Source organism: Hermetia illucens, chromosome 1 (genome assembly GCF_905115235.1).
Source record: "Hermetia illucens chromosome 1, iHerIll2.2.curated.20191125, whole genome shotgun sequence".
NCBI classification, from domain to species: Eukaryota; Metazoa; Arthropoda; class Insecta; order Diptera; family Stratiomyidae; genus Hermetia; species Hermetia illucens.
Window position 1 is genome coordinate 71,616,908 of NC_051849.1, and position 13,506 is coordinate 71,630,413.

A 13,506-nucleotide genomic window follows, 5' to 3' on the forward strand; every position below is an offset into this window, starting at 1 on the left:
CTTATTAGGTGTCATCGTAAGTTTTCTTTCTAAACAACAAGTTTTGCATGGTCAAACTGCAGCAAATCAAACCGCGCTTAATGTTCAACACCTAATAGACTTGCTTTCAATTTCTAGTAGTAACAATTCACCTAGCCATATCTTATTGAAATGTTTTCATTTAGATTTTATGAAGGAGTTGCTCGCTTAAGTTTTTCGTTTTGATTATCCTATGGTTGCAGTAGTTGAAACCCATTTGTGTGTTGTTGTTTTCTTATGTTGCCTTTGGGAATACCTTCTGGAAGGTTCGTTTCATCTTGCTAGTCTTTTTAGGAATCCTGGGATGGAATCAAAGCCAATTTTCTGTGGAAATTAAAAGTCTAAAAATTTAATTTCTATTTGTATAAGTATATATATAACTGAAAATCGAATAGTAATCGACTGAGTTGTGAGTGACTGAATAAATCAGGATAATAATCACGGGGGAGCGCAACTACAACATTGGAGAGCTATAACTATTAGCAGTGTGCCGTTAAGAGTTCTACTGGCTCTTCGTAAAGGATCTCAACTTTGGCGCTCAGTGACAATTTGTATATAGTTGAGTCAATCTTTCGGAGATTTAGAAAGGGGAATACAAGTCCATAAAGAGAACCATGATATCGTTTGCAGGACGCCACAGTGATATCGAAGACTACTCGCCCGGCTACATTGAGAACAGGTGCCCATTTCTAAAGTTGAAGATTTGTGGCGCTATTTCTATATAATGAAGCAGGACTTAATATTGCAATTTTCTGTCTTTACTGTCGGTAAATATATTGAACAGCTCTTATGAATGCTTCACAAGGAGTTTTGTTTTGTTCGTAAGAGAAATTAGCAGGGCACTGAAGAAATTAGCTATCTCCACTTAGGCAAGGATTACAATGGGAGTCACTTTACATTTCTGTAAATTAGCTTGCAGGATATTATACTTCATCTACACCGATACTTGTAACGTACTGGTCCCAAGCCCTTAGATGAGCTGGTAACAAATTTATTTCCGAATTTTCTTAATAACTGCTACGAGAACTCCAGTAGTCACGAAATTTCCCAACCTATCAGCTCTTCTTTCTCGTCTAGTATTTCATAGTGGTGTTAGGATTACTGTTATAGTGTTTTAACGTCAGGCCAATACGTTGTTTTGCCCAGAGACGGTCTTTTTGCTTGGAGGTAAATGCAGCAATGGGTAAAACTTTGACCTCAGTAGATGGTGTCGATCGAAGTTTCCTATTAGCAATGCTGGCAAAAGTAGCCTGCTTTGATTAGTTCATGGAGAACTGGTTTCCTATGCCATGTATGGGATTGATTTCCTTTTGACTGTGGTGATTTTAGACTGAAACTCAATGTTGTTCCTTCGTTCTTGCTCGTTTTGACCATCAGAATTGAAGTTTAGCTTCCGTTATATTTTCGTCCGATTTGATGATCCCCGGAAAAATAAATCTATCTCTGTTTTTGCCTCGAGAAAGTTAATAAAATCTGGGGGCGTTCAGAATCTGGAATTTACGTCTACACCTACCATTGTGATCGCTCAGCACTTGACACAACTCATGCCATCTTTGTTTGGGGTTAATTGCCGCATTACTTTGGGTTTCATCCCTGGATCCCTCTTTTTGATCCTTCCCATCATGTTAAAGGGCAGTATAAGGTGATCCACTCAAACTAAATCGGTAAAGATACTTTTGGTAAACATCGTGTTTACCTATGAATTGCACCGAATCCTAATCGGTGTCCTCACGACTTCTTATAGTCCACTTATTTTCATGAAGATAAACGTACGTATGAACCGTCGATTTTCGCTAGTTACCATGTTGTGAACGAACCAACCGGATGCCAAACTAACATACATGCTAGTCTGATAGGTATCATCCATTATAAGTTATTTGGTCCTGAATTATTTTTTGGAGAATTTTGCTTATTGGATTCAAGAAACAGATAGATTTGTAGGATAATGGTCGGCCGAGAGTGGCTTATTAGCTGTTCTTAGGTAAGCTACGAGAAAATTAGTAGCCAATTTTACAGCCTCGTTGCAGGTTCCATCTAGATCGGAAACTGCGTTGTATCGGGCTCGTCTTTCTACATTCACAATATTTGGCTAGTGAGGCATTTTTGCTATTGTCAATTTCAGTGCGACATCATCCACATCAAATCTTGCAAACTCTCGTTTGGGAAACTTTCTTACTTGCTGCGTAATCCGGGTTCCGCACGTTCAAACAACAGCTTCTCTGTTTGCGTCAATTTTCTAAACTCTGCTGAAGTGATTTTAATATTGTTCCCAAACAATGCTGAGGCCACTTTACTTATGTACATACATAACGAAGATTGCTGTTTCTATTCCATTATACATCCACTAGGCCTACCTATTTCATGAGGGCTTTTTCTTTCTAGTGCTGAAATGAAGTACTATAATACACCTCAAGGACTAGATCCAAATTGGTTGTTCCGCCATCGATTACTATTATTATTTGATTCGGACTTTTGGACTAAAGTAGAGGTTTTGTCTGATTCGCCTTCATGGTCAGAACCTGCGACTCTAATACTGGGCAACCATGGCATTTCCTAATTTTGAAGGTTTTGTGTAAAATAAAAATTTATTCAAATTGAAATACTAACTGTCTGCTGGTCTGTCACATGCTTTTTTCTCAAAGACGGTTTCGTCTATTGATATGTAAGTTAATAAATCCCATACATGAGTTAATGAACAGATTTTACGTTGAGTTAGGAGGAAGGAGTAGGACTTAGGTTAATAGTTGTTTTATGGACGTTGTTGTGCTAGGTCCTCGGACTTCCTCGGGGCGTAATCGAGTCATTAGTAAATTTCGTTGCAAAAGGTGCCTACATCCAGGCTGCCCTTCCGTTCCCTGCTCTCTTGTCCAACCCTCTTCGGTTTGCAATTTTGTCTACTATAGGGGCCAGGATGGCTCGTACTGTAGCTGCCGCTGAATGTCCGCTATTGAGTACTTGCTAATAGACTCCCTGCTTTGCTAGTGGTTGGTATCCGTGGAAATTAATATCTGTTATCCGGACGACATTTAATGGCACAAAATTTGACGTTTTAAGGTAAGTAAAAGCTTGGAGTAGCCTAAAGTCGAGTCCCCAGAAGAGCGAGGACGTGAATCGTTTTAGTGAACTATGACATCTTTCCTCAAATACCTCGATTACGCTATTCGCCTGCTCTCACACCGAGTCACATCCAAAAGGCTTTGAATTCAGAGCATACAAACAGAGTCAGACTAATGATGATGATGATCAAACCGTCTGTATAATGGGTCCAATATCGAGGGCATCGAGTAATTTATAAACCTTGGCTGCATGTGATGAGGATGGCACCCAATTGGCGCCTTATGAGAATACAGTCGATTTACGTCTTACTGTTGTTATTATAAAATGTAGCAAGTGTGATAACTGTTTAATAAACCATGTTTGTATATGTACGTAAAAGGTTATGAGAATCGGCAAAAGTGACGTTTGCCATGTGCGTGTGCTGATGTCGTTTTTCCTATCTGTCAACCGTCTGTCTTTAACAAAGTCCCAGAAACTTCGATGCTGAGTGGGTGGGCTACCAAAGTTAACGAGTCTGCGCCAAGAAGTTTCGCTCAATTCTAGGGAGAACTATGGCTTACCCTGCCGCAGTGATAATGGTGGATGCTCTAGTATTACTTCTGGGTAATTGATTATATGGGTGATAATTTTTTCCCGATATTCAATACATTCAAAATTTCCTAACCGTTGGAAACATAGAGGAAGTATAACATTAATCCTGCAGTTAAAGTGAAGTGAGCGAAATGTTAGAATTTCGAACTGGTGTCAAGATGAATACAAGAACGGAACCCAATAACAGTTCTGTTGTGATTGTAAGTCTTGCGACAGTCGTGTGAGGGAAGCTACTGATAAACTTATTAGCCACCATAATGAACAACTGAAGAGGTGAAACGAGCACTTCGCTACAATTTTGAGTTATATACCATTCGGTGTAGCTTCACATCTTGTGCATAATACGGCAAGCCACCATAAAGGTCGCCATCAATTATTAGTTCGGCCTCTCAGTTACGCCTAAGTAGTCCGCAGTTGATCGGCGTCCGCAACATAAATGGGATGCCGCCGGTCGGTCAGTTTGGACTGTTCAGGCGGCCGGTGATCGAATAAAAAATGATTTGGTCAACCGGCGACCCGAAAGGAGATAAGGAAAGCTGGTATGTGTGTGCGTTGATGTGCCCTGTCGACGGTCGCACAAAGCTGTTTAGGCAGTGTATGGAAATTTTAAGGGGGACCTTTACCGCTCGTAAACATTTTCTATAAATGCTCACTCACAAAAATATCTCTGGTGCCGCTTGGCTTGCCGGTACGTGGATGGTGCTTTTAGTTCAATTAGTGGGCGGGTGCACTCCGGGCTCTTTGGGCGTAGCAAACAGGTCGAACTAAACGTGGATGGCGGCCTTAACATGCTTAATCGGAGTAAAACCGCTGGGTTTGAGGTCTCCCTGCGGAACTGCTTCCTGCATTCACTGTTGAGTTGATACTTCCTTCATTTGTAAATCCTGGAAGTATGAGATCTTTACCAATGAGTGAAAGAAGGGACTCATTTTGAGTGTGACAGTTGGAAGGGTATTTGCGTGTTTCCTGTTGTCGCGAAAATAATAGTTAAAATCATCCTGGAACGTATTAAAGAATATTTCAAAAGTATGATCGATGAAGGGGCGGAATTGTCTCCTCTCTTTTATACAGACCATATTACCTGCCTCTCAATAAGTGTTGAGTAATCTGGAGAGTACTGTTTACTACTTTGAACTTTCCTTACTCAAACCGCACTGGTGACAACTTAATTTAAGAAATTGAGGCAGTTCTCGGTACCAGAGTGGGCGGCAGTTAATTTGTTGCTCGATAAATTATTATTTACTTGTTTACCATGTTCAATTCAGGATTTATATAATTATGCACACGCGTTACATTTTCGTCCATCCAAGTGTTTGATGGATGCTTCTTGCGTAGTTTGTCGGTGACCTCTGCGCGAATTTAATTTGTGCGAACGAAAAACTTGTGATTTGGATAAGTAATCACTGACTAACGTCTGATCAATTAGTGAAAGCGTTTCATGTTGACAAGTTTAATTTTATTGCGTGTACAATTTGAAAATAGTGTTGACAGGAGCCTTGATTTTCTAACAGCTCGGGGGCGAAGTCGACAGCGATTGCGTTTTGAGGCTAGGGTCCGTCCACCTAGCCTAGCAAAGGATAATGTGTTGCAGTACAACGTTCTGCCAGGAAAATACTGCATTATTTATAGAAGACACCTTGTATATACACCAACCGTTTCAAGAAAGATATTACAAATTTAGGGCTATAGTAGTCTGACCAATTTCTGTTTTGCCGTTTTAGTTGGTGGAAGAAATTCCTTCCAATATATTGGATCTAGAAGCAGTAATGAGTCATTTGGATTCGTTTGGGATTCCTTTCAATTCTGAAGCTTTTTCCTGCTCAAAATATGCACAGATGACGGTCACTCTTACAATGTTAATCGAAACCATCAACGTTGAACTGTTAATTGAGCTTTTGCCATCTATTTCTGCACCCTGGTCTGACTTCTTCTCGCTATGAGAAAACGTTCGTTATAATTTTTAGGAACAGCATGCTGCTTAAGTGATACAAAACGAAGATTTAGGCAACACATAGTTTCCAATTATAACAATTCTTCTTACTCGTATCTTCTTCTTCGATGACGTTACAGTCGGAATCGAGTCTTGGCCTCCTAGATGCATTGCCTCCAATTAACTCGATTCAAAGACCGCATATCGCCGGATAGCTGACTGATTAGAACACAAGGCTGTCGTACGGAAGGTCGCGATTCAAACCTCGCTGATGTCAGTGGCGTTTTTATCGTGATGTCAGTGGCGTTTTTATCGTGATTTGACATCGGAAACCAGTCGACTCAGCTGCCAATGAGTACTTGAGTAAAATCAGGGTAATAACCTCAGGCGAGCGCAATGTTGACGACATTGCCTTCTACACAGTACTGTAATCCTGTAGTGTACCGTAACGGTCTTGACTGAAGTGCTCTAACAGAGTTTAAGGCCCCGGCTTTCCTTTTGGTCGGCTACTATCGGCTTTGCCTTTCAGCAATCGCCCCGGAATCCTTCCCTGTTGCATTCGTTCAATGTGGCCAGCCCATTGTAATTCTCAAATTTTGACTAGTGTCGATGCTGGTGGGTGTGGGTCAATTCAGGATTGTATCTGATTCGCCAAACATCTCCTTCCTTTACGGCTCTGAAAATCTTTGGAGGACTTCGTGCTCGAAGATATCTACCTGCTTTTTCGACATTTGTATCGAGGTTCATGTCTCGCACCCATTCAGCAACACGCGAACAATTAATATCTTGTAGATGCGTTGTTTATTGCGTCTGTGTATTTTTCTCGATTTTATTATACATACTTTATGAGCAGTAGTAATCCGCCTTTGGATTTCGTATTTTTCGTTTCCATTTTTCTAGAGTCCTACGTATTCAATTCCACCTGTTCGAAATTGTGCAACCGCCTTTCGAGTTTGAGTCATGTATTTCGTTTTGAATTTATTAACTCTGAGCCCCATTTCAGTCGCTGCTGACTCGAATTACTCCAACACTTTCTTCGTACGGAGCATCGATCGGGCAAGAATATCCACGTCGTCTGCGTATGCCATCAGTTGCGCGAATTTTACCAGTAACGTACGTGTGAGGTCACCTTCCTGACGCCGTATTCGTGGACGAAGTTGAAGAGGGTGGGGGCTAGATCATCCCTTTTCTTAAGTCCCGACACGATAGGAATTGTCAGTTCGTTTCGGATTTTTACCCGGCCCTCGTTGTTAATCATTGTCACTTTCATTAGCCGGATTGTTTCGGTGTTCGGTTTTAGCCCGCTCATTATTCTGTACGAGCATTACGATTTACACTATCGTACGCCTGACAGAAGTCAACGAACAGTTCGTGCACATCGATGTCATTTTCCCAGCACTTTTCAAGCACCTGCTTAGCTGCGAACTGCCCCTTGGTATTCCTAGATACTGTTGTCTGTATACTCTCTCAGTCGTCGTTCGATTATATTCATTAGAACCTTGTAGCAAGTGCACGGTAATGAGATTTCCCTGAAGTTTCTGCAACGCAGACGACCACCTTTTTTATAGACTGGACAAATTACACTTTTTCTTCAGTCGAGGATGTGGGTACTTGTTCTCCATTTGGAATGACACAGTGGTGAAAATCTGTCGTCTTGAGTTTAAGAGATCTCGAAAATACTGAACTCATCTTGCTTTTATTTGAGTCGCGTCGCTGATGATATTGCTATTCTGATCTTTGCAGAGGGTTCGAAACTATTCTCATCTATTTCGCTGTGCTAAATGCTGGCCGTACGTTTCTCTTCGTCAAGTCTTAAGATTTTGTTGTTATTGAACTTTTGCTATTCTCGCCATTTTAGCGTATTGTCCTAGTTTGTGCCCCTTGTCTTCTCTGGCTCGGGTTCGCTTTTCGATTAATGGCCGGTAAGTTTGGTTTTTCTTTCTAATCGCTTCCAGGCAGGCATGATTGAATCGTTCGTTATGGTTTTTCCGTTATACCTACTCAAGGCTGTTTTTAGCTGCAGTCTGGATCTCATCCTCGATTTTTCGCCACATTTCATCACTAATTTGCTCAGGACAAGCATGAGGTAGTGCGTCGACATGTGCTTTGATTGTAGACATGTATGCCATTTTGACCGTGTCGTCTTTCAGCTTTTCTACATTGATTTTAGAGTTCAGCATTATTTCCCCATAAACAGGAAATGGTCCGAATCACAGTTGGCACTTAGTAGCCTCCTTACGTCCAATATGTTTAAGTTGAACACAGCTCTTTTTTGGCCGAGGACGTGGTCGATTTAATTGTATGTCTTCCCGTCTGGTGTTGCCCATGTCATTTTATGTATGTTCTTATGGGGGAAGCAAGTGAAGCTTACGACTAAATTTTTGCTGCTGGCGGAGTCGATCAGTCTTTGGCTATTATCGTTTGTTTCATTGTGGAGGCTCTGTCCTCCTGTTATGCCTCTATGAATCAGTTCGTTGCCAGTTTTAGCATTGAAGTCTCCCAATAATACTTTAATGTCATTGGAGGGAAACCCGTCAAAAATTCTTCCAATCGGGTGTAAATTTTGTTTTTTTAATTTCATCATCATTGCCCTCCGTTGGTGCATGGTAGTTGATATACCACACATTCTTTCGAACTTCATCTTGAAACGGATTAGGCAGATTGGTTCATTAATCGGTTTGAAATCAATTACTAGCTTTTGTTTATGGCAAAGGCGACAACAAATTCTCTGATTTCTCGCTCTTTGCTGCTGGTAAATATTATGTAAAGTACGCAATTATTCATTTCGCTCCCGAGTTATTTCGTTTCTTAGAACGGAGGATGTAATGTTTCCTGGAGAAACTCCTACAGTGCAACCGTTCGAAACTTTGCGTTGCCGAAGTCGTTGTCGTTTGATCCGTCCAAGTCGAGGCTATATCCTGGGTTATTAGACATGTTGATGTTTTCCGAGGAAGCGTTGTCAGCATTTCGCTCAATTCCTTACCAGGAAGACCGTCTGGATAGTTTTTCCGTTTTAAGGCGCGGGAAGCTCGCCTTCGCTCTCTTCCGTTTCCTGTTTGCTTGCTGCCAAAACACCCAGTGGCTACCGCGTGGAGGTGATGATAGGATTCGATAGCAGCGCTGTCAATGTTAAAATACGGGAGATGTTTCACAGGAATTGTGCTAGTCGTGTATCAGATCACGTTGTCTCCCTGCGGTTCTTACTATTGTTTTTGTTTTTGACCAATACTAATATCGTACTAATAGTTACTCAAACCTTCGCTATGCAGTGGTGCACATAAATGTGTATTTTTTCAGTGGTAATTATAAGTAAGATTTCGATATACGAAAAAATTAAATTGGATAGCTCCTATCTTAAAATTATACTCCAAATTCCAAAGATAAATTCTCCAATAGCATTATCTTCATAATTGATTAAGTTTTGATAGCCACATATATATACGAATTATCTTGTATAATGCACTCATATAATCTCGAATTAGCCTTGCCCAGAAGACTTTATTTTCCACTTAGGAAATGTCGTAAGCAAGACAACAATACGAACATTGCGAAATTTTATAATTCTAGTCAGGGCGAGGTCCGAGACACGTTCACCCCACATAAGGTTCGTTTGCTAATGAATTAATTTGCTCTTGTTGTTACTGCACCTTCCGACGTACACAATCTACTCGCTCCGGAGTACCTTTTCGCAGCTAAACGTAGGTATGTTTAGCTATGCACTGCTGAAATCAGCCATTTTTGCACGTATCTACCTTCCTTTCCATTAGACACAAGTACCTCCGAAGTAGAAAAACTGGAACTGACCACCTATGCAAGTGGAAGTTAGTATCAGATACCCAGGCTTCTGGAAGCTGAGTCTCGATTAGAGCCATCGACATTTTATTGGATAATCGTGCAAGTCGAATATCAAATACCTATCGACCTACTCATTTGACGAAGCTGGTGTTGTTGTCTTACTCGGAAGATGAAAGCTGGTTTAGATACTTCTTCCGTGATAAATGCAACTGAATCTTTGGAAATCAACCCGCATCTTGTGCATCTGACCTTGAAGTGGGATTTGCGATAAAGTTTCATGACTGACTTACATTAATTATTGTCTTAGGAAATAATTGCTTCTAACATAGTTAGCCAGGAGGTAGATTTACTAATATCTTACAATCTTCATGCACACGCAATACATGGAATGTATCATAGAAAACTTCAAAAATTTCTGAACAAAATTCAATGATTTATCGCTATACACTAACTATAGTTGCAGACCATCTTATTTTATTGATTTTACTTAAAAACTTCGGTAATTATGTGATTTTCTTGAGCGGACCTAGGTCCATGTAAAAGATACTCCCAAGCATGGTAAGCCCAACTCGGTACTTCCTAAACACAAATGTAAAGTTTCCACTGAGTTGAATTTAGGTCTTTCGTTGAAGCCCAGAAATTCCAAATGTAAATGCAAATTTAAAAAGTTTACGAACGAGTAGAAAAAATATTTAGAGGAATCCAAGTCGGCAATTCAATGAAATTAGTTGCAACATTGGCAACGTTACCAACGGCGGCAACGCGAGCACCATAATATTGGCATGGCGTTCGATGATGATGACTTATTCGGTTAATTTAGACCTACTTTTTGGCCCCGACTTGCTAATCAGCCTCATTTAAATGGTAATGCGATCTGAAATCTAGTTTCAAAGTTAACACGCTGAAATCGAAAATGAAATTTGTATATTCGGCGAGAACAGAGCTGTGGGTGAAAACCCCGGAATCGTGACCGAAGAAAGAGAAAATGTTTACGGACACTTTTTGATTGGTATTTCGATGTTGCAGAAGATTATAATAAATTTGCATACATGTGTACAGTGTTTGTTCTTGGGTTTTCCAGCTACATCGGTGAATTAAAATGGTTTTATGGAAAGTCCGTGGGTCGACGTATTGCAATCTGATATATTATATAAAGCTCGTTCAACAAAAGATAGTAGACAATAAAAGGATCATTGATACTTGACATATTCGTTGACCTTTTCTGGTTGATACCGAAGTCCACATTTCCAAGATACGAAGATTGATGTAACGCACATGCCATGCATTCTCGCATATTTGAACGAGTGGAGATATCGCATTAGATATGGAACTGCATAAGGAAAAATTTCGTTGTGAATTTATATGGTATCCACGTAAATTACACCATAATCGAAAACCTGTAGAATTTTTGTTATTGCTTGGGAAAAAATGATCATATAACAAAACTATTTATGTAATCTATTTAGAAACTCTATTGATCTGTGATAGGTTTATGATAATAGCAGGCGACTTGGAAGCGTCCAGTTCGACGAATTAGATAACTCAAGTATCATAATCAGATTGTTGAAAAGTTCGAGAGGCTTAACTGATGTCATTTGGCTATTGTTAATAATAAAAAAATAGAAAGCGTTCATCGCACCATTGTAGATGCCATAGATTATACTAGTAGATTATATATCAAAAATGCTAATCATATAAATTCTAAAAAAAGGTTTGAGTTGCAAATTTCTATGAATTTGAATGAAAAGTGACTATTTGATCGGTCCATATGCTGGATTGATTTGACAAATTTATGTAAATTGTGACTGTTCTGATACGATCATAATTTCTCTTTGGCTAAGCTATAAAACATTGTAGATTGTATTTTCCAAGGTAAGTCTCTATACAGCCTATTCGACGTTCGACATTCAAATTCAGAACATAAAGATGGAAAAGTTGCATAAAACTAGTGTGCGAAAATCTTAGCTGCAGAAAGCATTAATTTACTACATACACGAAAAATACAACATTTAGACTAAGAAATATTTTCCTTGGGTTCACTCGTGGTTCCACCGGCGTCTTGTTCATCTTCTTTCAGAGCGGCAACACGTCAAGGAGGATTCAAATCTTTCCATTGTTATTAAAAATGCCTTCTTTTAATTCAGTTTTGTTTTTTTTTCATTAAATTTAGTAATTCTTATAATAATTAATTTCTTAATTTAATAAAAACTTATTTATTTCTTAACTTATTATTACTTACTTTAGTAAAAACTCAAGAGTCCATCAGTTCATTCATTATTTTTGTTCTTCACATCCGATCCTTTTTCTGATGTCATGGCCAACGCCAATTTTAGAATAAAGCACCTTCGACCTGCCAAAGCCTCCCTCTCAGCTGAAACCGAGAGGTTTCGGCGGGAGAACCCGCGGCAGGCTACTCGATCACGATTACCTGGCGAACGCTAAAATGTACACGGCGCTAACACTTCCTTCTAGGCTTTAGTCTGGCTTGGGCTTGCCACTGACGTCCAAACTGAACATGTGCTCTCCACGTTCGAGGACCTTGTAGCAACCTTGGTACGATGGCTGCAGCGGCTTTCGAAAAGCATCAGCTCTCATCAGAACATGGGTGCAGATTTCAAACTCCCCAGGGGTGTGGACCTCTAGGCGCTCGTGACGAGATACGTTCTATAGAGGGGCAATTCTTCGCTCTTTCCAAGCTCGTCTCTCTTGTCGAGGATTAGATCGCCGGGTAACCGTAGATTCTCTCCATACACCAGATCAGCAGAGCTAGCACCAAATTGTTCACGAATGGCTGCACGGAGGCCAAGTAGGACGAAAGGCAGGATTTGCGACCAGGGCAGCTAGTCGAGCGTCATAATGACTGCCTTCAGCGTCCGATGCCGACGTTCTAGCAGCCAAGTGAAGTGCAGATAGTATGCGGTTGCCCACTGGCGTTTCAATCCAAGGAACTTTCCGAGCTCTATGAAAAGAATGAACTCGAATTGCATCCCCTGGCCAGTGATCATTACGGCGGGAATACCAAAGCGTGGAATCCACTCTCGATAACGGGCCTCACCATATCACTGTGTTGTAATGTCCTTCAAAGGTGTTGCCCCAGCCCACCGCGTAAACGTTATCTTTACCAGACACATGTTGAATGTTCGATGTAAACTGGCTGATGTAGGAAAAGGGTCGAAATCGATGAGAGGACGCTTTGTCGGGCTTCTGGCTTAATGCAAAAGTTAGAGGCTGATCGTTCGTGAACACGGTGAACAGCCTGCCTTCAAGGGAAAAACGGAAATATTTGATGCTCAGCTTCGTGGTTAGTAATTCACGATCATAAGTGATGTACTTCCGGTGAGTGGGATTAAACTATTTGGAGAAGAAACCCAACGGTTGCCACCTTGGCGAATAGCAGCGCTTACTGCAATATCTGAGGCAACGATGAATACGGCTAGGGGTGCATCTTGTTACGGCAATGCCAAACCTGTTACTTGGTGGTTCCAAATACTCGGACAGTTTTTAGAGACCACACAACGTCCCGCGAATTTTTGGTCTTATGATCAGAGAGGAAGGCATTAAGTAATGCCTGGTGATGAGCGACTTTGGACAGGAAACGACGGTAGAAGTTTGCCCAAAATTCTTCTAAGCTCTGTGACTCAAAAAGAGGGACAACTCATCCGACGCTGCCTCACCTCTACCCTGGGAGCAGCATGAGTGAAAGTGGCAACAGGTCGAAAACGCTCTTTTATATAATTGCATAAACACGACAAGGGTGCGAATTATATTCAAGTTTAAACCGCCAATAGTTTGGGCCTAAGCTAGGCGAAAGCTACATTATTGTTTGGAATATGAGAGATCCCTAAGTCCATATCCGCTTGATGTTGGACCTAACCAAATGGAGAGCAACATACTTTCACGTTTTTTGGTTCACAGACCCCTCGTTTGGGGTATAGCACCCAAGCATTCAAAAAGAGGGACTAACGCAGCTCAACCTAATCTGGACAAAATTTCAATAGTGAGCTTACCATAGGCTATAGGGTTGTAACTTCATGCAGCATTGCTAAAGCAATGTTTGAGCTATTATTAGCTTCGCTCATATTCTGTATACATGAGAAATAAGACGGATGGACACT

The 13,506-nt window shown here is 40.7% G+C and overlaps 1 protein-coding gene across 6 annotated transcripts in view; it reads left to right on the forward strand.

Moving 5' to 3' along the window:
* Positions 1-13,506, forward strand: part of LOC119647100 (filamin-A) — a 166,973-nt gene that overhangs the window by 81,540 nt on the left and 71,927 nt on the right. The gene's annotated exons all lie outside the window — the stretch shown is intronic.